Source organism: Thermobia domestica, chromosome 6, assembly GCF_964235325.1.
Source record: "Thermobia domestica chromosome 6, izTheDome1.hap1.1, whole genome shotgun sequence".
Classification (NCBI taxonomy): Eukaryota; Metazoa; Arthropoda; class Insecta; order Zygentoma; family Lepismatidae; genus Thermobia; species Thermobia domestica.
This window is the reverse complement of record NC_137459.1, coordinates 151,599,720-151,625,392: the sequence shown is the minus strand read 5'-3', so window position 1 is coordinate 151,625,392 and position 25,673 is coordinate 151,599,720. Positions and strand designations below refer to the sequence as shown.

Genomic DNA, 25,673 nt, shown 5'->3' with positions numbered 1-25,673 from the left:
GTACACACTTGTAGAAAACAGTTGGTTCTACTCAGGTAAACAATTGACGGACATTATTGACCTTATTGAACATATAATGATATGATTAATTCTAAGACTTAGGTATATCGAGAGAAGTATTCTTTAAATTTGGGAATTGTGATAAACAGAACTTTAACATAAGGCGCGAAATTTGAAACAATACTTTGAACTTTAGTCACAGCTCATAGTCTAAGATCACTTGTGGTGATTGATTTGACCTTGAGCTTTAGAAATCTGATAGCTAACCTTATTGAATCTTATGACTCATAGTCTTAAGGGAATACATGCTACAACACTGAAATTTAGTCACAAGGTGATGTAATCTGACACTGGCAAAGTTATTGTTGACGCAATTTGATTGGTTGATCACTATCATTCGTGCAATCTGATTGGCTGATCACTATCTTTCGTGCAATCTGATTGGTTGATGATTTTCAAATCTTTGTTGCATTCAGTTTTGTTTTGTTTAATATTTAAAAAGTTTTTGAAATTTTTGTTTGAAAATTTTTTGTTTGAATCTTTAGTTTGACATTTTTTCGTTTGATATTTTTAGTTTGAAAATTTTTGTTTCGAAATTTTTGTTTGAAATTTTTTTGAAATTTTTGTTTCAAATTTTTTTGTTTGATACTTTGGTTTGAAATTTTTTCGTTTGAAAAACGTTTGTTTGAAATTTTTTGTTTGTAATATATTTGTCTTCAAATTTTTTTCAAAATTTTTCGAAATTTTTTCGTTTGAAATTTTTAAAAATTTTTTCGTTTCTAAACTGATTTTTTTGTTTAAAATTTTAGTTCTTAAAAAAATGTTCGTTTTTTCTGTTTAGAAAAATTTTGTTTGAACATTTTTGTTTCGAAATTTTTGTTTGGAAAATTTTGGTTTCAAATTTTTAAGTTTGTGTACTCATTAGTAAAGAACCGGAACTGCTTAAAAGATAATTTGGTTTGAAACTTTTCGCTTAAATTTTTTTGTTTGAAAATTTTTGTTTCGAAATTTTTGTTTGAAAAATTTTTTGTTTGAAATTTTTGTTTCAAAGTTTGGTTTGACCTTTTTAAAAGTTTGTGCACTCATTAGTAAAGAACCGGAACTGTTTAGAACAGAAACCTCTGGCAACATTGTTTATCATGGTCCAATAGTACACGTCAGAACATGATAATGCAACGTCATCAGTTTTGCATCATATATAAGTATCGTTCGAGTTAGTATTCATGATAACGTCATCATGGCTACTTGTTTGCAGTTTCTAAACAGACGTGATGTGATGAAATCATTTACCAAGATTACTGATTTACAACAGAATGTACCTTATAGAATCTTAGCTAGCCAAAAAATCCCTACAAAGTTTGGATTAAGAATAGTAGTGAAGCTTGAAAATGATAAGAATATAATTTTACCAGCAAGATATTTTCCCACGGAAGCATCAAAACAAGAAGAACTGCTGCGTTTCTTAAATACTGGATCTGTATCTTTATGTTACAAAGGATTCTTGGGTCGAAGTCATCAATTTGAATTTAGTGCACAGCCGGATCAGTGAATTTGGTTTCGTCAGCAATTGTGATGAAATCGTGAATTCAAACGTCAGTACATTCCTTTGACATCAGACGTAGTTGTATGCTGAATGCTATCTATGAATTTGGTTGGTCAGCATGACGTCAGCAACTGTGATGAAATCATGAATTCAATCGTCAGCACATTTCTTTCCAATGACGTCAGCCGTAGTTCTATAAATCAGCAAATACAGTGTCATCCCATGAAATCATTTGAGCAAGTGCGTTTCGGTAGGAAAGATGTGTACTTCTAACGATAAGGAATTCATCTTCGCAAGCTATTATCCAATAAATATATTTCAAACAAAACATGTGATGATTGGTATCAGTGCTAGAACATTTGAACCAGTGATTCGATTGGGCAAAGCAGAATAATTTGGTGTACAACTGACCTGTGAAGAATGGCAAAGATTATGTTCATGAATCGACCAAATGAATGGTTATTTTCATGATGAGCTAAATGTGACCATAGTCAAATAATTAGGCTCAAATCATGAAGTGGTGCTGCGTACAGTCCTCGAAGAGAAAATAGTGCTGTTACATAAAAAGAGTACATTGCATGTCCCTCGCAACATGGTGTATCTAACGCAAACGGAATGGAACAAATTCATCAAAGTATTCCAGTGTGTTAAACATGCAGTGGAAGCGTGCAACAAAACAAGTATATTCCTGAAAAAGTACTATTTTCAGAAATGTGTCATGCATATTGTACAACATGTATCTAGATGTTGTGATGGTTGTCAACATCGTTTCTGGGTGCATACCTGTATTGATAAACAGTTTATTTGTGATCAAATAGGCATTGAGTTTCCATCAATTGATATTGCAATAGACCTTAAAAGACTTCAACTGGAATTAAAATTATACGCCAAAGACAAACTAGTGCAAGAAGATCAAAATACATTGTATCGACAATATCCAGATCCTTTATCTGGTATGGATGTATGTGATTAACCAGTGCAGTGTAATAAAATGATCCATTCAATGGTTTGTGTTTTTCATTTCAAGTTAACCCCATGTTCAAACGTGTACTATTGCACCATGATAAACAATGTTGCCAGAGATTTTTGTTCTAAACAGTTCCGGTTCTTTACTAATGAGTGCACGAACTTTTAAAAATGTCAAACCAAACCTTGAAACAAAAATTTCAAACAAAAAATTTTTCAAACAAAAATTTTGAAACAAAAATTTTCAAACAAAAAAATTCAAACGAAAAATTTCAAACCAAATTTTCTTCTAAGCAGTTCCGGTTCTTCACTAATGAGTACACAAAGTTAAAAATTTGAAACCAAAATTTTCCAAACAAAAATTTCGAAACAAAAATGTTCAAAGAATTTTCAAACAGAAAAAATCGAACATTTTTTTAAAACAAAAATTTCAAACCAAAAATATTTGTTTAGAAACGAAAAAAAATTAAAAATTTCAAACGAAAAAATTTCAAAAAATTTGAAAAAAAATTTCAAAACAAATATATTACAAACAAAAAATTTCAAACAATTTTGAAAATTTTGAAAAAAAATCAAAAAAATTTCAAACAAATTTCGAAACAAAAATTTTCAAACTAAAAATATCAAACGAAAAAATGTCAAACTAAAGTTTCAAACAAAAATTTCAAAAACTTTTTAAATATTAAACAAAACAAAACTGAATGCAACAAAGATTTGAAAATCATCAACCAATCAGATTGCACGAAAGATAGTGATCAGCCAATCAGATTGCACGAATGATAGTGATCAACCAATCAAATTGCGTCAACAATAATTTTGCCAGTGTCAGATTACATCACCTTGTGACTAAATTTTAGTGTTGTAGCATGTATTCCCTTAAGAATATGAGTCATAAGATTCAATAAGGTTAGCTATCATATTTCTAAAGCTCAAGGTCAAATCAATCACCACAAATGATCTTAGACTATGAGCTGTGACTAAAGTTCAAAGTATTGTTTCAAATTTCGCGCCTTATGTTAAAGTTCTGTTTATCACAATTCCCAAATTTAAAGAATACTTCTCTCGATATACCTAAGTCTTAGAATTAATCATATCATTATATGTTCAATAAGGTCAATAATGTCCGTCAATTGTTTACCTGAGTAGAACCAACTGTTTTCTACAAGTGTGTACTCAAACTTAAGAAGTACCACAACAAAGAAAATGAATCCCTGTACACTATCTCATCAAGGTCAATCACGTGGTACATCGTATTGCTTACGTTTATATTTGGTCCATAGGCTAGAATAATCAAAACCAATGACGCAATTTCATTTGACAATTCTCAAGTTATCCTACAAAGTTTAAATGTACCAGTGTCCTGGGCTCCTAATCCCATCATAGGTCAATAACTGATCACGTGATCATACTAATATTTGAAAATGATTTACCCAATGAATGAGCTACTATCCAATTTTAAGAACAATTACCAATTATTGATATGACAATAAGAACTGTACCCCTCCCAAAATTTAAGATTGGTACACAAATACACCTGTGTCTTATGAAAAAGTAATAAATCCTGTACTTATTCAATAATAAAGCCGTATCAAATAATAGGTCATTAACCTTTAAATTTTGAATATTTGGCCATAAGAGAAACACCAACATCTACAATGGGTCCTAGAAAACGCGTACCGAATTTTGTTATTTGATAATTCCCAAATTTAAAAGGGAACATAAACATATGAAGGTAATAAACCTCTGTACATACACATATAACGTGTTAAATCGTTATCAAACGGGGTCAATAACCTCCGAAATTTGATTTTTGGTAGTTCTTTACCCATGAAACGGAACGAGGTGGACCATCCAAATTTATAGTGATACGTATTGAAGTCCTGTACTATAATACCAAATACTTATATTAAACAATTCCTAAAACCGAGTGGATGAACCAAGATACCCCTCCCAAATTTTTAAAGGGTGCATCAAGTACCCATTCTTATGATAGGAAATGAACCCATATACATGACAATATAGGAATAAATTAGGTAAAAACGAAACACGTGGTAGAACGTATTGCTTACGTTTATATTTTGGCAATTTTGTACCCCTAAAAGGGAACAAGATTATAGTAATATATATTAGGGTCCTATACTATTATACCAAATGTTTAAATTGGGCAATTTGCAAAATTAAAGGGGTGGGCCAAGGTACTCCTCCCAAATTTTTCAAGGTGTGCATTAATATACCTATTAATATACCTATGTTTTACGAAAGGTAATGAATCCCTGTATACCAGTGTTGGGCAAAATCAATTGAAATCAATTGCAATTGATCAATCAATTGAAAGTAATTGCTCTGAAAATCAATTGCAATTGATTTCAATTGCAATTGATTTCAATTTGTAATTGACAATTAATTTCAATTGCAATTGAATTCAATCATAAAATTTGCAATTAAATTTTGGTCAATTGTTAATTGTTAATTGGTCACCAAGCAATTGAAACTTTTAATTGTTAATTGTCAATTGCAAAGGGTGCAATTGAAACATTCAATTGTTAATTGCAATTGACAATTGAAACTTGTAATTGTTAATTGTAATTGTTAATTGCAATTGAAATCAGCAATTAAAACTGAAGATAAGAAGATGTGTGTATATTGTATTGTCCACTTGTTACTGTTTTACATATTTCAAATAAGGTACTTATAAGAAATGCTGGATACCTACCATCCCTTTCCCCCCTGGGAAGAAAGCCGTGAAACTAAGTATTTTTTAAATATATTATGTTTATGGTTCTATCCCCCTCGAAAGAACTCTATATGCCCGTCATGCATACAATAGGAATGAGCACGAGCGAGTTCGAGCGAGTTTTCTTTAAAACTCGACTCGACTCGAAGCAGACATCTTTGAGTTCGACTCGAGATCTCGGCTCGAAAAATTTCCCCCAACTCGACTCGAATTCGGATCGAGTTTCCAGTCGAGTCGAGCTAAATCCTTTGTGTAGTTCCAAGTACTACTATCTTCAAGTATCCTACATAGACAATATAATTATCAATGATACTACTACTACTAATATAACTAATTATTATTATAACACCGTGTACATGTATAAATATGGAATATAGGCGGTTTATATCGGAATACTAAAAATTAATTAATTGTCGATCTCGGTAGTCAAGAAATCTTCAGGAGGCAAGGACATCGGTCACGAGGTTCTTGGTTTGAGTTCAGGAGAAGCAAGTATTCGGGCTCGAGCCAAAAATTGTTAGAAGTTATGGGACTCCAGCCAAACATGTTTAAAACTGCTCGACCCGGGTTTAGGGTTGTCAACGACTCAAGCGGCTCGCTCACAGCTCATTCACTTATCGACCCGAACCGAGAAGTGAGCCGAGCCAACAACTCATCCAACCGAGCTAGCTCGAGCCGAACCGAACCGAGCTGATTGCCTCAACCGAGCCGGTTCGAGCCATTGGCTTAGTTAAGCTAACTCGAACCCAGCCTATGGACTCGTTTCAACGGAGCTGGTTCGAGCCATTGGCTCCAATCGAGCCGAGTCGATAACTCGTCTTTACCGAGCCGGTTCAAGCCATTGGCTCAATTGAGCCCAGTCGATGGGTAATCCCAACCAAGCCAGCTCAAGCTGTACGCTCAGTTGAACCGAGCCGGGCCGGTTGACATCATCACTATTCCGGTTGGGCTTCTATTTGGCTAAAAAAATTGGACCGTGCAGTTCTCAGCCTTGATGGTAAGAACTACAAAAAATGATATGAAATCTTTAGTTTTACGTCCAACGCATATGCCGGTTAGGCTAAAGGAGACGGTTATGATGGGAAATGAATGAAATGGAGAAAGTGGGAGGAAACGGGAGAATCCAGAGAAAATCCACGAGCACGGTGTTTGTCCACCACAAAGTTCAAACTGCGCGAGCTGGGATCGAACCAGGGACCTCAAGCACCGGAGGCGAACGCTCTACCACTGACCCACCGCACCCCCTGGTAAGAACTACAGTATATACTTATATTGGTACTCACGGGGTCATTAACTTGTTCCGCCACCAACGAATTTCAAGGTACTTTGTTTTGCATCTTTTGTGCGTGTTTTGTGTCGCTTTGTGCGCCTATTCCCACATTTTGTGCATTACCGGAAGTGGGTCAAAATGGGCCTACAAATATGGCGGAACAAATTATTGCTCTTCCGCCACCAATGAATTTCGAGTCGTTTCCTTCACATCGTTTTGTGCCGTTTTGTGCGTCTACTTCCGTTTTGTGCGTCACCGGAAGTGGGTCAAAATGGGCTTCCAAGATGGGACGAAAAGACCAAGAGTTCCGCTACTATCGAATTTCGAGGTCGTTAATTTCACACCGCGTACCCTTTTGTGCGCCTATTTCGACGTTTTGTGCGTCACTGGAAGACGGTCAAAATGGCCTCGAAGGTGGGACGAAAATCACCCACTTCTCCGCCACTACCGAATTTCGAGGTCTTTCCTTTTGCATCGACTACTCGACTACTGAATTTTCGTGCTGTTTCGTGCCCCCATTTCCACGTTTTGTGCGTCACCAGAAGTGGGTCAAAATGGGCTTCCAAGATGGGACGAAAATGACCCACTGCTCCGCCACTACCAAATTTCGTGGTCCTTCCTTTCGCATCGACTAGTGAATGTTTTGTGCCGTTTCGTGCCCTTATTTCCACGTTTTGCACGTCACCAGAAGTGTGTCAAAATGGGCCTCCAAAGTGTGACCAAAATGACCCACTGTTCCGACACTATCGAATTTCTAGATCGTTACTTTCGCATCGTTTAGTGCCCCTTTTTTAAGTTTTCTGCGCCTATTTCTCGTCTTGTGCATCACCCGAGGTGAGTTAAACGGGGCTTTAAAGTGGGAGTTAAATGGCTCACTGTTCCGCCACTATCGAATTTCGGGGTTGGTTCTTTCGCATCGTTTAGTGTGTATTTTGTACCGTTCTGTTCGCCTACTTCCACGTTTTGAGCATCACCAGAAATGCGTCAAAATGGTCCATCAATGTGTGAGGAAATAGAGCCATTGTTCCGCCACTATCGAATTTGGAGGTCGTTTCTTTCGCATCGTATAGTGCCTGCTTTGTACTGTTTTGTGCTTCTATTTCCACTTTAGTGCGACAACGAAAATGGGTCAAAAGGGCCTACAAGTATAGCGGAATAACATAATGCTGTTCCGTCATCATCGAATGTCGAGGTCGTTTTCTTCACATTTTTTATGCATGATTTGTGTCGCTTTGTGCATCACTGGGAGAGGGTCAAAATGGACCTTGAAATTGGAATGGATATGTCTTTTTCTGCCATATTGGTAGGTCGTCTTTGACCCACTTTCGTTGGTCTACAAAACGTGAAAATATGCGCATAAACGGTAAAAACATGCACTAAACAATGCGAAAAAGCGACCTTGAAATTCGATACTGGTGGGAGAGTGGGTCATTTTTCTTCCCACTTTGAATGCCCATTTTGACCCACTACCATTGATTCACAAAACGTGGAAATAGGCTTACAAAACGGTAGAAAGCACGCACAAGATGATGTGAAGGAAACGACCTCGAAATCGTTACTGACGGAACAGCATTAACTTGTTCCGCCATATTTGTAGGATAACATTGACCCATTTCCGGTGACGCAGAAAACGAGGAAATAGGCGCACAAAACGACACAAAAAAATTCCATGTAATTAAGCTAAATTTCCATTTAAGTTTGTAAGCTTAATTATATGGAAAATTTTATACATTTTTCCTTTACGTTGGTCTACTTTACGTTGATTTGGGACTTAAATTTTATTCCGTTTTCCACTGAAAAGTATCTATAATTCAACAAGGAAATAATTATTATCTATATAATTGTAATTATTATCTATATAATTGAATTCATTGTAATTTGTTCCATAACAAACACTTTACCATTTCGTACTAGCTGTTATGCCCGTTCTTCGCATGGATCAGATAAAATATCAATGTAAACGAACTGAACAACGGGAGAACAATTAAAAAACATTTCTAAAATGGGATATATTTTGTGTGAATATATATCCAACAACGTACATGTGTTTTCATTGGGAAGGCCGATGGGGGCTGAAATTGAACGTATACACTATCGGGGGTGTCACTATACGTCTGAGCAACCCCAATAAATATGGATTCGAGACAAATTCTACTACTTTTACATGTCCCGGTGAACCACCCCTCAGACCCCCTTGGTTCGTATTGTGAAAAAATCTCCTCTGGCCCCCACCAACCCCCAACCAATACCGCGAAAACTATGAATATGACACTAACATCTGCCATTTTCTACTACTTTTTACATATGCCGGTAAAAGTCCCTATAATCCTCTGGTTCCAATTTTGAAAAAGACAATGCCTCTGGCCCACAGCCGATGGGGGCTGTATTTGGAAGTCAACGCCTGTGGAAGTATCACCATTCATCTCAGCGACAGCGAAAACTATGGATTTGACACTAATATCGGTCACTTTCCATTATTTTTACATGTCTCGCAATTCCCCACCCCCGGTGACTCCCGGCCCGCATACAATGGTGGCTAAATTTGAAAATCATCGCTAATGAAAGTATCACCATTGATCTCAGCCACCGCGAAAACTACGGATTTGACATCGGTCATTGTGGATTATTACATGTCTCGTGATCCCCTTTATAATGCCCCCTTTCTTAGCTGATGGGGGCTAAATATGAAAGTAAACGCGGTCTTGAATTTCACCATTGAGCTCAGCTATCCCGAAAACTATGGATTTGACATTAATATCGGTGATTTTCGATTATTTTTATATGTCTCGGAATTCCCCCCTCTGGTGACCCAAGGCCCGCATACAACGGTGGATGAATTTGAAAGTCATCGCTAATGGTAGTGTCGCCATTGATATCAGCAACCGCGAAAACCATGGATTTGACACTAATATCGGTCATTTTGGATTACTTTACGTTTCGGTATCCCCCCCCCGTTGACCCACGGCCCGCAGTTTAATACGGTGAATTTGGAAGTTAATGCGATCGGAGTTTCACCATTGATCTCAGCGACCGCGAAAACTAAGAAATCGACATTGATATCGTTCTACTTTTACATGTCCCGGTAAACGCCCCCCTGAGACCCCCTGGTTCGAATTTTGTTGAAAACGCTTTGCCTTGGTGTGGGACCTGGACCAAGGTATCTTTGACCAAAATTTGGTAACTTTCGGACGACTTTTCTGGTCTCCAGACCGGTCCCGGTAAACGTCCCCTGGAGACCCCCTAGTAAGGAATTTAAAAAAAAAACTCTTCGTCTTGTTCTGGGGCCTAGACCAAGCTACCCGTGACCAAATTTTGAAAAGTTTCGGTCCACTCGTCTCGTCCACAGGCTCACAAAGATAGACAGACACACGAATAAACTCTATTTTATTTATAGAACGTACAAATCCTTTGTCCGCTCATCACGCTAATACGGCTGAACCAATTTCTTTTATTTTTGGGGGGTTATTAGGATTTGGACCCTAGATGGTTTTTATCATATCACTTTAATTTTCAATTACCAGTGTCTTGAGATAATTGACCATTCAGGTGTCCATTACGTACAAATCCTTTGTTAGTTCATCATAGGTATAAAAATAAACGTATTTATATGCAACCCGCATGACCGTGTCACTCGGCGGGTTAACATAAATGACAGGCGTTATAATGGTTTTTATCATATCACTTGAAAGCGAAAAAGTAAAAATTATCTAAGTAACAAAGTTTATTGCGTTCGGGGGTGACCGCAGCGAAGCGGGGCGGGTTAACATAAATGACAGGCGATATAATGTTAACATTTACTGCAATCTTCTATGGTTTTTATCATATCACTTGAAAGCGAAAAAGTAAAAATTATCTAAGTAACAAAGTTTATTGCGTTCCGGGGTGACCGCAGCGAAGCGGGGTGAACGCTGCTAGTAAACTCTATTTTATTTATATTAGTAAGGTCAGATCCGCCGTTATTGTATTAGTGCGGTGCTTGAGCGAGTGATCGTAGAAATTCAAACTCCGATGAGTGATAATTTTATAGGCTTGTTTTATTACAAGTTTAAACTCTTTAGTCAGTAGAGAAGAGGGCGTGAATCATGGGTCAGAGTTGATGACAATGGGTTTTGGTGGGTCTGTGGGTCACAGTGGGTAAGAGTGGTTTATGATGGGTGGTGGGTCAGAGTGGGTCACGGTGGGTCGTGGGTCACGACGGGTGGTGAGTCAATTGGTCGTGGCTAAAGTTTTCATTGCCCCACGCCCTCTCTGAACTACAGTGTTGAAAATTAATCAGTGAAAATCAATTGCAATTGATCAATCAATTGAAAGTAATTGCTGTGGAAATCAATTGCAATTGAATCAATTGCCAATTAATTTCAATTGCAATTGAATTACAGAATTCAATTGCAATTACTTTCCACTGCAATTACTTTCAATCAATTGATCAATTGCAATTGATTCTCCTTTTTCAATGGCCAACTGCAATTAACAATTAACCATTACTTATTTCAATTGTTAATTGCAATTAACAATTAAATTTACAGATTAATTGTTAATTGTTAATTCAATTGAAATTTGCCCAACACTGCTGTATACGCCCATATAAGCATATCGGATAATAACACCTCATCAAAAGCGATAAATTAGGTCAAAAGACCAAACACGTGGTTGTACTAAAATTTGGCAATTTTGTACCCATGAAAGGGAACGAGGTGAACCACCCAAATTTATAGTGATACATAGGGCTACTAGGGTCCTATACTATTATACCAAATGTTTAAATTGGGCAATTTCCAAAATTTAAGGGGTGGGCCAAGGTACCCCTCCCAAAATTTTCAAGGGGTGCATTAATATATCCATGTCTTGTGAAAGGTAATGGACCCTTGTATGCGCCCATATAACTATTTGGGATAATAACACCTCATAAAAGGGGAGAAATTAGGTCAAAAACCTCCGAAATTTGAATTTTTGGCTATTTTTTACCCATGAAAGGGAACGACATAGACCCCCAATACTGATAGAGGTACATACTATGATCCTAGGATACCATACCAAATTTTTAGATTTGGCAATTTCCAAAATTTAAGGGGGGTGGTCCTATGTAGCCTGCCAAAATTTAGGAGGTAGGCCAAGGTACCCCTGCCAAAATTTAGAGGGGGTGGTCCTAGGTACCCTTAGGTCATTGACCTCGGGCCAAGGTCATTGACCTTTGACCTATGATGTCACTAAAAATTTTGCTGACTCGACTAGATATACGGGGGGCTTACTACTATGGCTCATGTTCCAAGATGGATACAATGAAAAACATGGCGAAAAGAGGGTTGACACGTGGTCTTATCAGCCAATGAAAATGAGCCTTGACTAGGCCTGGGACTGGAATAAAAAAATATGCCTCTACTACTGCTACCGCCAAAAAACGCACACCACCTTATTTTCTTCTTTTTCTTTTCTTTCGTCTGTACACTGAGTTACGGAGATTGAAACTCAGTCTTCTCAGAACTCTACAGTTACACTGAATATGTCACCGTGCTTATCGGTTGGTAATCGTGGCGTTCAGCAGTTAGACATATCGAAAGAAGTATAATAAATATAGTACAACAATCAACTATTTTACTTTTTCTATTCAGAACTGAACAACAATGAAAATAGTGCTTCTAAGAATAACTGCTTTTTCGAGAAGTTGTTTGCAACAAAACATGCACGATTTCAAAGCTTTGCTAAAAAAAAAAAAAAAAAAAAAAAAAAAAAACTACTTTTACTGTAGAGAATTGCGACAAAAATAGCTTCCTTCAGCTCCTTCTAAGTCTTGTCTTATTTGAGGTTTTACATTCAGTTTTCATATGAACATATTTTCAGGGCCAAGGTGACTCAGTGGTTATGCGCTCAACTTTGGTATGTAGAGTCCTTGGTTCGAGCCCAGCTCCCGCCAAGTTAGCTTTGTGGTGGACAAACCCGTGTGCGTGGGTTTTTTCGGGTTTTCTTGTTTCTTTCCACTTTTGTCATTCAATCATTACCCTCCATCTTATAATTATACCGTCTCCCTTAGCCGCTGTACATAATCGTGGAACATTAAACTAAAACACGAAAGCAAAATCATAATTTAATGTGAAAATATTTGCTTGAATTAAGAAAAGGTGTATATTAGACAAAAACGAGAGTACTATATTATTTTTAAAAAATGGAAAGATATTACCGATATCTTTCTACAATTTAGACTCAAAACGAGTATAGGCTATTCCTTATGTGAAAGAAAAAGATTCTTCTTCTTCGAAAATACTTTTTAAGATCAGTGGAGGTTCGTAATACATCTCGTATTCTAAAAGAAATTTCCAAAATGTGACTTTCTAGATCCTATTACGTTTTCTTTAACCTCCCTCCCAAAAAAATTGCCCTGTACACATTATAATATTTTATTATATGAAGAAATTTAAACTTTATTGGCCATATGCAGAGTCGTTCTCACGCGTGATTAGTGTCATACTAAAGAGTTCGACTAACATATGTTTCCTGCAGTAGTCAGACCTTTAGAATGATGCTAATCAAACGTCAAAACTATTCTGCAAAAGCCTATAAATACTGTTTCCATGATAAATATACGAAGATTTGCGAAGTTAAGATTGGTTTAAAAGTATAATTATCTATTATTACATTCCAAACTTCTAAACATACTTTGTGACTTAAATATTCATGTAATGTGCATTTCTTCGTGAACAAAGCAATTTTGAGCAAATGTGATTAACGTTTAGCCAATAATTTATGCGAAATTCTTTATAGTGAAAGCGTTGCACACTAAATACTTATCCTTGAGTTATTGGCTGTTGTGTTGTGAGAAAGTTATCACAGGAAGTTAACACTGTTCCTTTTTCGATGTTCAATTGTTTGGAGGGTTTTCAGTGCAGTTGAGAGTGAAAAATTTGTAGTGATTGTAAGTATGGTATAATTGTTACACTAACTGGTTTAATCCAACTTAATAGTATCTCAAATTATCAGTGATGCTGCAGGTTTGTAATAAAAATATAAAATATATATGATTTAGAGTCAGTGATGCAAAAAGTATAAGAATCTAAAGGTCGTTTTCCGGTATTGACGCATTTTTCTTTATTTTATGAACTGTGAGCATAATTATTGTTAGATGTGTTTAAAATAAATCTTTGATGAATTTTCGCGATTAAAATTAATAGATTTCAGAATGCACGAAAACACCAGGACCTAACAACCATTTACTTAAGTGCACAAATTATACATTATCCTTGTACTTTGAATTATATATTTCTAATGACTGTTGTGTGAGGTGTCTTGATTTAGTACTAGAACAATATCCGTAATTTTTAATTAGTTAAGTGGTCATATCCATATTTAGCGGTGCTTCAAGCATAATGCATATATTAGGAAAACGATACTCCGTTCGGCGTAAGGGTATATTTCTTTCAAAGCAAAAAGCAATATTGTTTCGAATCTGTGTGTAAAGATTGGGTCTAATTTCGTACATAGGATGCTTGCAAACTAAGATCACCGAAGTCGTGCAAGTCAAGTTCAGGTACACCACTCGAAATACTTGTTTAAAGATCGTAATTCTTTCACTAATTTTCTTCTTATAGGTCTCCAAAATGTTTCCACTGGGTGACATAACAGTATACTCCTTAGCGTAGATGCAATTTAAGGTGGCGGCCAGAGAAGTTGAAAATTTAGAATTCTTTTATGATTTGTGTATAAATACAACGTCCGGATGTATGCCTTGTAAACTACAGTGCAGGGACACGAACCAATCGGTGCTAGGTGGCCACTAAATAGTACGAATGCTATCTAACAGAGTCAGTACTGAATGGTTTTATTTCATTTTGAGTTTAACGTTGTTTGAGGAGCGAGGCTATATGAGAATTGGAGCTGCAGTTTAAGGGTTAAATTCCAAAGTTGGGCGTCCGTTTCCAGCAAAATTTTTGAAATTTACAGGAAAGATATGGAAACTTTGATCATTTGTGTGCTTGATAATATATACGAGTCTCGAAAAATCTGTTTATTTCTTATATATAAGCGGTTATAAACATGGGACTATACGGTGAGCGGAGGGAACTACTTGGCGCAAGGTAACCGAACAGTTGCATTGTGGGAAAGAAACGAGCATTTATGTTATCAACATGGCGAATGTACAAGGGGAATTAACTAACAGTTTTAACATTTGTGAAGCAATACGTTGATAACGAGCAAAATCTTTTAAAAGTTTGTGAAGAGCACGGATTAATGAACCTAATAGCAAATTGCAGAAAGTGTGGAAAGGAGATAACAGTGAAAAAAGGTGGCAAAAGCGGACGCCCAACTTAGGAATATATGCCCAGTTTAATGTGGAATCCGAAGCACATGAGCCGCCGGAAACCGAACCCGGATCTCCCACGCCAAAAGTACATACACTAACCGCTTTGCCATGAGAGTCAGGCAGGATATGTCTGGTGAGTCCGTGCACTGGTCCGTTCGTAGGCGCGTCAGCAGCGGTGGGTATGTGCGTAAGCAAAGATAGTGGAAACACAGTGTTCCTAATGTTACTAGATGTTCACCTGTGCGACATCTTTATCGTTACAGATCGTACAGTAGGGTAGTTTAGGCTAGTGCTTGTATGTTGCATTTACAAGTACCTTAATGTGGCTTTTCTCATTGATACGAGTTCCTATAGAACTTGTAATGGTTTGACACTATGTCAATGCACTTCTAAAATAAAATAACACTTTTGTACAATGCACAAAAATACTATACCGGCGGAAGATTTCTAGTACAGTCCTTTTTCATATGCGCTTACGTATTTTAACCGTCGTATAGCACTTGTAATGATTTTACACTACAGGATGATCCGGAAGTGGACCTACCCCCCTTTAGTTTCAACAGTATAGTGTTAGTTATGTTAGAATGTCTGTACACAGTTACCTTGAAGCAGGGTTGGCTGGTTTAAACCAGCTGGTTAAAAAAAAAAAAAAGTTTAAACCAAAAAACGAAAAATAATTGGAAAAGTGTAAGTGGTCGTAAAATCTTGATAAGAACACATTTCTGGGTTATCGCGTGTCACTCCCGCATATTATTCGTATTATATTCAGGCCTAAATTCCCCATTCATTACTCATAGTGATTATACTACAAAAGCAACTGTTTTTTTTTTTTTTTTATAAGTTTATGAATGTTTCTTTTGTGACTTTTTATAGTTTATTATTATTGTTATGTAATTACAATCAAAGAAAAATTCTAAATATTGTTTCGTTTTAATAATGCTTACTATTGATAAAATAAATAAAAAAAACGGTACCTTTTTTTGGGGGGAGGGGTCATACAAACCCCACGAGAGGCATTTACTGAAATATCTTTGGTATCTATTTATGTATAAATGGGTCAGAGTCAAAGTGGACTCAAATAATTCTTATCTTTATTCACTTTTCTTACTGATATGCAATTTAAGTCATCGTATTTCTTTAACTTGGACTAATAGTTCTTCTGTAGTCTTCAGTATTTTGAAATTATCCATATAATTTTCTATAATGGTTTCACTTGTGCAACTGTTTATCTTTTTGTCCTTCTCAAATGACTCTTGACAATTAGGCAATTATATTACAAGTATGTAAAGACCAGTACAAAGTATCAGGAGTGTTTCGTGAGTGAATCGGCAGACATATCGCATTTGTGACCAATTAGTCTCGGTATCAAGTTCAAATGGAGGACAATTTGTTTTGGATGTAAGTCGAGAAACGGTTTGGACTCCGCTTTAAGCTTATGTGACCTCTTCCAGCATAACCCGGTTGTTGCATAATAACACCAAGGTGAAACAAACTTATTTCTACCAATAAGTGATACAAATACATAGAGCAAATTATTTAAAGCAAAAGAAACCAGGTTTAAAAAAAAAAAAAATCAATAAAAGCCATGGTTTTTGCCAACCCTGCCTCGAAGTCTTAAGGGTCATAAACATCGGTACGATCGCCACTCATTTCGTAATACGTCTGAATTCTGCGCCAAGTTCTCGCAGATGTTTTGCGGAGATAGTCTGGAGTCACGAGGGTGAAGGTGTGTTCCACAGGTGCTCGTAATTCTTTCGTTTGTGATATCGAGTACTTCTTGCTTGCTGCTTTATGTTATTTCAGTTGTTAATTTACTTTGTAAATAAAATTGTAGTTCTGTTCTAATTGAACGGAAGAACGCAACATTGGTATTATCCTGTAAACAAGTATGATTTGTGCTTTTGTGCAATATTTTCTTTGAGTTCTACATTTACGGTTACATTATAATACTTTTCTTCGGTTTTTTTATTTATTTATTTTTTTTTTTAAAAGTCTGAACTGTATTTTGCAGTTTTAAGTTATGCTATCATGTTGAACAAGATATGTATATCATTTTTTTTTTAACCATAAAGACAAGATATGCACGATTGGATTCGGACTCGAACCTAGAACCTTCGGCGTACCGTGTTGATGCGTTAACCACTACCTTACCCACTTTGCTCCTTGAACATACATTCTTACACTCTTGAAATCAGTGTTCATTACCAAGAGACTACATTACGGTTCAGGGAGCGGACTGGGTAGGGTAGTGGTTAGCGCATCAGCATTTTACGCTGAAGATCCCGGGTTCAACTCTCGGTCCAGTCGTGCATTTTTTCACTCTTTGTGTATCATTGAATTCGCATCTGTGGAGAACTTGGTGTATTAAGAAGTAAGTTATTCCCTCTATTTATCGATATAATTGCTTTCTTTAAATGATATCCTAATACATTCTACAGTGTTATTTTCGTGGCGCATGCCGAAATAATTGTGACAGATTGATAACATGCTTGCAAACTGATATGCCTTAAAAATTATTATTCGTGCGAAAAGTACTAGGTTATCACTACAAACAAGTGTATCTATTCTGATGATTCCGCACAGATATGCGTCTGTATTGAGCAGGCGCGAAGCGACGCTGGGTATGCGCAAAAACGATTATTTAAGCGCACCACTGTGCTAGGTAGTGAGTACATTCTATAATTGTATCTATTCTCGGTTCACTGTGCAGACAACTTGCTATTAGTAAATTCTTGCGTCGAATAACGTTCAACAGTTCAAAAGCTCCGACAGATTTACGGGTAGTTTTAACACTGTGTATGGTTTAGCATTGCTGTAAGATAGTATTCGGCGTGCTACGTCCATTTTTTTTTTCATCATCGTTGGTTTCTGATATGTATTTTGTTACGAATGTGTGTTCTAAAATGTGTATGGGAAATATGTGATGAATTTCCGCTAATTTCGCTATAAGACATTTTGTGTAGCAATACTTAATTTAAGTACTCATTGGTATGAACGGTAATGCGACTTCGTAGAGTGCTAGTAATGGCTTCATACTTGTAAACTTTCACCTTATGAGGATAAATACAGCTTTCCTACGTTGTGCAGAGATGCAGTGCCGGTGGAAATAAATATCATATGCATCCCTCCTTCACAATCAGTTACTCATTTTAACCTTGAAATTATCGTTTGTTTGATGGCATATCATAAAACTACACCAAATGTTTCAAAAACGAATCTCTTTTGTGGTGTATATGCATATTCTGTACTTTTACTGGTTAATATTTCATTGTCTGTTGGATTAGGTTGCATCACTTACTTCATGTGATTTTTCATGTTTCTTCATGTGATTTTTCCACATGCAAAATTCAGTTGCAATCGGAACATTGAAAATGAAATGAAATCTTTGAGTTTTACGTCCCACGATTATGCCGATTAGGTTAAAGGAGACGGTGATTATGAGAAATGAATGATATGGTGGAATGAAGAAAGTGGGAGGAAACGGGAGAACCCCGAGGAAACCCACGAGCACGATGTTTCTCCACCACAAAGTCCACACGGCGCGCGCTGGGATCGAACCAGGGACCCCAAGCACCGGAGGTGAACGCTCTACCACTGAGCCACCGCGCCCTCCAATCGGAACATTGAATTGTATTTTGCAGTAAACTATAATTGTTACATACGATGTTAAAAAAAGTATGCGGAAACGTGTAAAGTTATTCTTTAATGTCGCCTGAGATGGAAAGTTTGGGGAGTAGCATATATTGTCAACGATATCGAAAAAAAAAAAGTACTTTTTTTTTTTTAACGAAGAAAGTCATGGAGTCATGGATACTTCCATCGGGTAGATATTTTCCAACTTCGCACCAACGTCAATTTTTGTATACCTATTCAACTTGCAAACAGTTGCAATGAAATAGAATCACTGTTTCCTTACTTTTTGTTCACTAAACTGCATTTCTGGGAACACTACAGGAAATGCAATATCTGGTTACAGATAACTATCAGCAACTTTTTGAACTATAAACAAGAAGATAAAGGAAAATAATTAGGATAAAATAAGGGAAGCACTGTGACTCAATAGATTAAATAATCCAAAGTGTCACAGTTATTATCTTGATCATAGTCATTATTTTCTTCACCATCGATTTCTTCACTTAATGTGTCGTCATGAGCAGCAGTCTTTGTGGTGTATATATTTATGCATTTGTCAGTAATTTCATACAATACACTATGGATAACAAATTAGACGATATGACATTTCAAATACTTCGAGTACAACACCTATACTCACAGGCAATTAGTTCTATCACTTCAGGCGGGGTTATAGTTGCTACTCCAGTTTTGTGGATGTCAAATATTTTCTACTTCCCATTCGTAATCGTTAACATAAATCTGGAGGAGACAGACTGTCAGCCGATATCCAGTAGAACACCTTTAAATGTGCTTTGACATGCTGTTGCTTGGCGTTGTCTATTAGTAGGAGTGCTTTAAAATTGGACGAAGACGCAGTTGATTCATTGATTCAAATGATATTGATATATATAAGAGAGAGAATAATTTATTTGCTTTTTGTGTGTGTGTGTGTTTGTACGGTTCTAACCCAAATGATTCTAACTGTAAGTTTCAGTAGCAGCTTACATGCAGCAGATTTATCTTTGTGATGCAGTTAAGGAACTGAATCGTTTTCTGTGAGAGCATGTGAAGCTATTAAGTCATTGTGTGGTTACTTGGCTGAATTACACTGGCATGGATTTTAATCACCTGACCACTAAACTTTTTTTTTTTTTTGGGGGGGGGGGGGCGAAAATGGCACATGGCTTACAATTCAAATAAAAATGTAACGTTAATACGAATACATCTGTATCATCACTTAGAAGTCGCACACTTTTCATTTTCGGAAACTATTTGGAGAGCAAACTAATGAGTGTGATGTCTTCTCTCTCACGAGTAAACTTGCAGTGAGAGTATCAGGACTTATGAATTATATAGGGCATTTGAGGACCTGGATGTGTAATAAAGCATGTAAGATTAATGAGTGTACCTTATTAATAACGTTACTAAGGACTATACTTCGTGCAGGAAAGGGTGTGAATAAGTCCAAATAAGTTGGATTGCAGTACCAATTGAACATCTGTCTCGTTCATGAGACTTGATGGATAGAGTCTTACAAATGTTGAAGATAATGTGCGTACTATGGAAAGATGTGTCTATTTTTGATCGATTCTTCACATACATTAGACAAAACTGGCCAATTTTTAATGTCACTCTCGTCACCCCCAGAATCTTCCACTAGTTCTTCTAAATGTCTCTTCAGCTGGATAACAAGATCTTGCATTTCTCAGCCACATACCTTGCATTTTGCATCAAATCTTTTCTCGTTTGCAGTTGGAATTCGGATAATAAATAAATAATAATAATAATAAACTGTACGTTGTCTTTCGTTCAATCAAGATTTGAACTCACGAAATCAACGTGACCACCCACTGTTACAAGTTAAGAGAAAAGTGATGTACTGCTCCTGACTAATTGTCACGTATGAGAAACACCTTTCGGAAAACACACCATAAATATCGTGAAACCCCCAATTTTGCTTTTTAGTCTAACTAAAAGAAACTGGGAAACCTCCGTAACTTACCAAAAACAAAATAACAAAAATGAACAATTATATTTTAGTTTTTAAAAAAATCAGCTGCTAGTGATTTAAATAAAAAAAATCAACAAAAATGATTTTTAAAAAGGAATCGTGATTTTTTTCAACTCTGGAAAATACCCATCCTGTTACTTGATCTGCGGACAGCGCCATTCCCACAAGACCACCCTTTGCTTTACCGTATCTGATATAAGTTTGCTTGTCAAACTGATCAAGTGGCAGTTCAATTCCAAATACCTGATCTATGTTGACAAACATGATCTCCAGTTTCTTAAAGAATTCCCATGTCAACCATCAATGTTCATTTGTACTAAATGTCATTTTCAATATCTACCATAATTCCAGTGCCCTCCTGCAAGGAAGTGTGTCATCTTTCGTTTCAGAGAATACATTTCTAGCATCTAATCTGCTTCTCTCTAAAGTCTTAAGAAAGTTGAACGTTCATGGCAGAGTTGATGAGCATATGTACGCGTACTTATAATTGAACATGAAACAGGCAATGTAGAAAATTAGTTTTTCTTGTGTTCAGAAATACTTATCTTTATGTTTTGCCAACAGTATTTTAAAATAAAATAATAGTATCTGTAATAAATATCATTAGATATATTTTCCAATTAGTTTCCTTTAATTGGCACAAAAATTACTTTTCTATCCGTACTCTATGCGAAGTTATGCTCATTTAAATATTTCTAGAAATTCTGGCGCCGACCTTGTTAATAACGTCATCCGGAGAATTGCTTAAAGCTGCCAGGGTAGCACTCTTCGAAACCTCATAGAACATTCTAGTCTGTAAGAAAACAGCAGAGAAAAAGAAATTTATACACCATGTTAGTGTATTGTGCATTTTAGCGTTACTCACGATTGGACTAGTGTGAATGGGTGTAGATGGTTGATCTGATGTTTGTAACGAACCTGTGTTGCGCGTTGCAGTTATGAACGGATGTAATGATGTTTATCTGATAAGATCTATACATCTGGGAAAGCACACACTTCAGATTATTTATATGAAGTTGCTGCAGCTTTTGTCAAAAAGTATGAAGAAGAGAAGTTCATAGTTCGCAGTTTAGTTACAGACTATGCAGTCAACATGGAAACAATAATGAAAGTATTACGTGAATCTCGATGTTATAAGGTTCTCCGGTACCATTTGATTTAAGAGCCCTATGATTGGCGGATGTCAACCGAATCGAAAATTTTTTCATAGTCAGTGAATGCATCACCTAGGGATAATTCATACTCACTTGACTTTATCAGTTTAATCACCACCTGAATATGATCTACTATGGTATAATTACTCCTAAATCGAGCTTGTTCTCTTGTCTGCGAGAGGTCTAATTGTTTTCGTAGTCGTAGCGTCAGTACTTTTGTAATCACTTCGTAAATTGCAGGGAGAAGGTTAGTAGGTCTATAATTTAGTAGATCTTAGTGTCTTCTCTTATGCAGCAATATGTTCATAGCACTTCTGCACCTGTCGGGAACTCGTCAGTTTCACAGACATATGATATAAAGCCGCGCTAGGAACTCTTATAGGTCTAATGTAATTCTATTTTCTTCTTGTGCTGCCTATCCCGTGTGCACCTCTTTTTACAGCACAGGACGTACATCTGTTCCCTCATTATCGCGTTGTTTATTAGAAAGGAGAGGGAGTTTTAGTTCCAATTTTCGCATGAATATAACTTGCTGCAGAACTGTTAAATCTCTTCGCGGTTTCTGGTGGTTGTGCCATCTTTTTTTAAGCGTTGAGGTCTGCTCTGCCGTGTCGTGACAAAACGCTGTAACTTTGGCGAAGAAGTTTTGCGAAAATGAGCCTTAAAGTTTTCATCCGAAGATGTGATCTGTATCGTGTAGAACCAGTGTAACTAGGCAATAATGGTCAACCAATCAATTTTCACCAAATATAATCACACAACATGCATTTACGCAGGGTGGATTGATTTAAATCAGTCTGATTTAAATCACGATTTAAATCAAGATTTAAATCACTTGATTTTTTAAATAAAAATCGTTGATTTAAATCAAATTCCGAAATAATTTAAAGTGAAAATAAGTGAAGTACCGTTTCTGTTCTGTTATTTCGATTATGGAAGATGATAATCATAATACAATGAGACTCAAATGTACAGTATGTACAACATAGTATGAAAACAAGTGTCATGCAGAGGATGATTAGGAAAAATCCTGTTTTGAACTGGTAACAGGTCAATCCTGTTTTCTTCTCTTGGTAATATAGGGCTTATATTGTAAATCGTTAATTATTCCAACGGGGAAATCACTATGACCATCGACATTTAAGACGAAGATTCTTTTGTGTGCGTGTCTATATATTTGTTCCCAGATAATAGGGCGTATTTAGAAGTGTCCTATCCCCTCTCCGAAATATTTTTAGATTTTATAAGTTTAGGCAAAATTCATGTATTTCGTGCCGCAAGCTAGTTACAATTTCCTTAAAAATGTGCCCCTGCCAAATATCAGTAACTTTTGTGGAAAAAAAGTGTCACTTTGATAAGCGTTGCTGTACTTTTTCCTTAACGCTTAACCTTTTAAATTATATTACCTATTTTTAGGTGATAGGATAAAATCTTCATAATGCGATTAAACAAGTACAAGCTTTTTACTTTGCTTTTTCAGGACTGAAGGCATTGTAGAGTACGTTACATATGCTTTCACGCCTCTCTGCGTCGAGACATAGGATGTGATGACGTCATAAATTTAAAAAAGATATTTTTTGTTGTGCCTATTTTTATTATTTTTGGCGGGCCTACATTTTGCATTCAGAAGCCTGAAATTCTGCACACTCATTCAGTGCCCTCTTAGTATTTTTCAGATGATTTCAGATCTCTGCGTGAAAACAGGGGGGTCCAGAGGGTCAAAAACGTTAAAAAAAGGTCATTTTTAACCAAAAAATAGCTTTCTTCGCGATTTTCCGCCTACGATGGAGACATGTGAATGGTACCATCTGAAAGGCTGTTCTATTCTGAAGAAAATCATGTATGAACCATGATCTTAGGATAAATAGGGATGTCTCAGGAAACTGTTACCTGAGATCCTGTTTTATACGGGATTCTGGGGTATTTGGGGATATGATTTTTCGCGGCCTTACTTTTGCATCTAGAAGTTTGAAATTTTGGACACTCATTCACTGCACCCCTTAGTATTTTTCAGATTTGTTTCAGATCTTTGCCTTTAAACAGAGGCGGTACAGAGGGGTGAAAAGTAAAAAAGGGAATATTTCTTAACAGAAAATCCCTTTTTTTTTCGTGATTTTCCAGCCCCAGATATCTACACGATGGAGACATTTGAATGGTACCGTTTGAAACTCTGTTTTATTCTGAAAAGAATAATGTACAAATCATGATTCTAGGAAAAAGAGGGATGTCTGAGGAAATTTTTATATTACATCCGGGTCATCTGGGGTATTGTGGGGATTAGCTCATTGTTAAATATTATTCCCGCCCTTACTATTCAAGATAGAAGCTTGAAATTTTGTACACACACATTTAGTACACTCTTCAGGGTTGAAAAAAAAAACGTTTTTTTTAAAAAAAAGAATGTTTTTATGTTTAAAACATGGTTTTTTGTTTAGAACGTTTTTAACGTTTAAAACAAAGTACCTTGTTTTAAACAAAGAAAAACACGTTTAAAATGTTTATTTTGTTTAAAACAATAATCTAAATATGCATATATATTACATTTTTACACTCTTAGGTATTGCTTGCCATCTATATTCAACCGCTAGATCAAATTTCGGGAACTTCCCTAATCTCGATCCGCCTAAATGTTCAATTCCGGAGAAAGAAATCGGGATTTTCCGATCTCCGTTCACAGAATATGTAGTTTAGTTTCTTTGTGTTACGTTCTACTGGTCGTCTGCATTCTTAATCTTTAAACGCCCATTGACGCAACTGCTGTGTCAGGGCTTTAAACCTATATTGCTCAGTCTTAAACCTCAAATTAAGGCTGGAAGATGGTTTTGGTACCAATTTATTCCTGAAAGATGCAGCTTTGCTGGTGTGCATTTTATGTACAGGAAGGTTACCAAAGAGCACACACTTAACATTCATTTTCAAATAGCTCCGAAAGTATATGAGAGGAGGGTAAATATCGTGTTTTTTTTTTTTTTTTTTTTTTGTTTTTTCAACAATTTTTTTGGGGCCATTCCTCCTCTTGGGGGATAGATTCATAAAAAATGTTACGTGAAGCAATGAAGTAGGCCACTACATTGTAATATCGTGTATTTGTACTTCTTGCTTATATGGGGTTAGCTGGGAGGGGGCAAAGTTAGCCAATTTTTGGAGTTTCCGTTTTTTTGACGTAAATTACACTAGAAAGATGATTTAGTACCAAAGTATTTTTGAGGGATAAAGCTTTCCGTCAGCTGCATTTTATGTATGTAGGGGATACTACGGTCGAGGGAGGGAGGGTGAAGTTTATTTTTTTAAAATTTTCATCATTTTTTTAAAATCAGGTTTTGGCGGGTATTCCTCCCTCTTTTGTAGTACATCCATAAAAATTCGTATGTGAAGCAATGAAGTAGCCCCCTACATGATAGTAACCTGTATGTGTACTTGTTGTTTATAGAGGAAGAGGGGGTCAAATTTGGTTAATTTACATTCTGGACGGTCCCATATAACACAAGATATATTTCACTGAAGTGGTCTAGAAGCATAATTCTTGTTCGTATACATGGTGTGTGCAGCAAAAATGATTTGCATATGGACGTGGTACTATGGTGGGGGAGGGGAGAGAATGTCTAATTCAATGAAAGTTTTTCTGCGCATATTTTTTAAAAATATTTCCTACATAAAACGAATTCATTACGCAATGGCAGCAATGGCTACCATTTCCTATATTATTGTCACAAGTATGTGGCCTACACATTAGCATAGGGTGACTGCAGGGTTACCAGGGCCCCGCAAAGTCAATATTTTCAAATTTTTAATGATTTTTTTTTGTCTGTTCTTTTTCTACAAATACGGCGGGAATTTCACGAATGTTACTTCGTTGGAATGTGTGGTCTATAAGCTGGTGAATATAATGGTGTATAACTCATGACTCTCTGATAATTAAAGGGATCACCAGAGCTCCGAACATGAGAGTCTACCATTTTGTTAAAATCTCTGGCAGGTGTTCAGAGTTAATTGTGTTTTATGCCGTAGAGACTAATTGTTACTAGCTACCCATGTTGCAGATAGAAATGTATCTTGAAAACTGTTTAGTTAAAATGTTATTTGCTCC

At 36.3% G+C, this 25,673-nt stretch overlaps 1 protein-coding gene across 3 annotated transcripts in view; it reads left to right on the top strand.

The window, feature by feature from the left end:
* The window catches only part of mRpS33 (mitochondrial ribosomal protein S33), a 463,548-nt gene that overhangs the window by 60,117 nt on the left and 377,758 nt on the right, over positions 1-25,673 (top strand). Inside the window, exon 1 of one of the 3 annotated variants that reach the window (XM_081762256.1) lies at positions 13,274-13,420. The exons of 1 other annotated variant lie outside the window; for it this stretch is intronic. The gene's annotated coding sequence lies outside the window, so the exon portion shown is untranslated. Of the gene's footprint in view, positions 1-13,273; positions 13,497-25,673 lie in introns of those variants that run through there. One more of the 3 variants, XM_081762258.1, reaches the window with a different exon arrangement.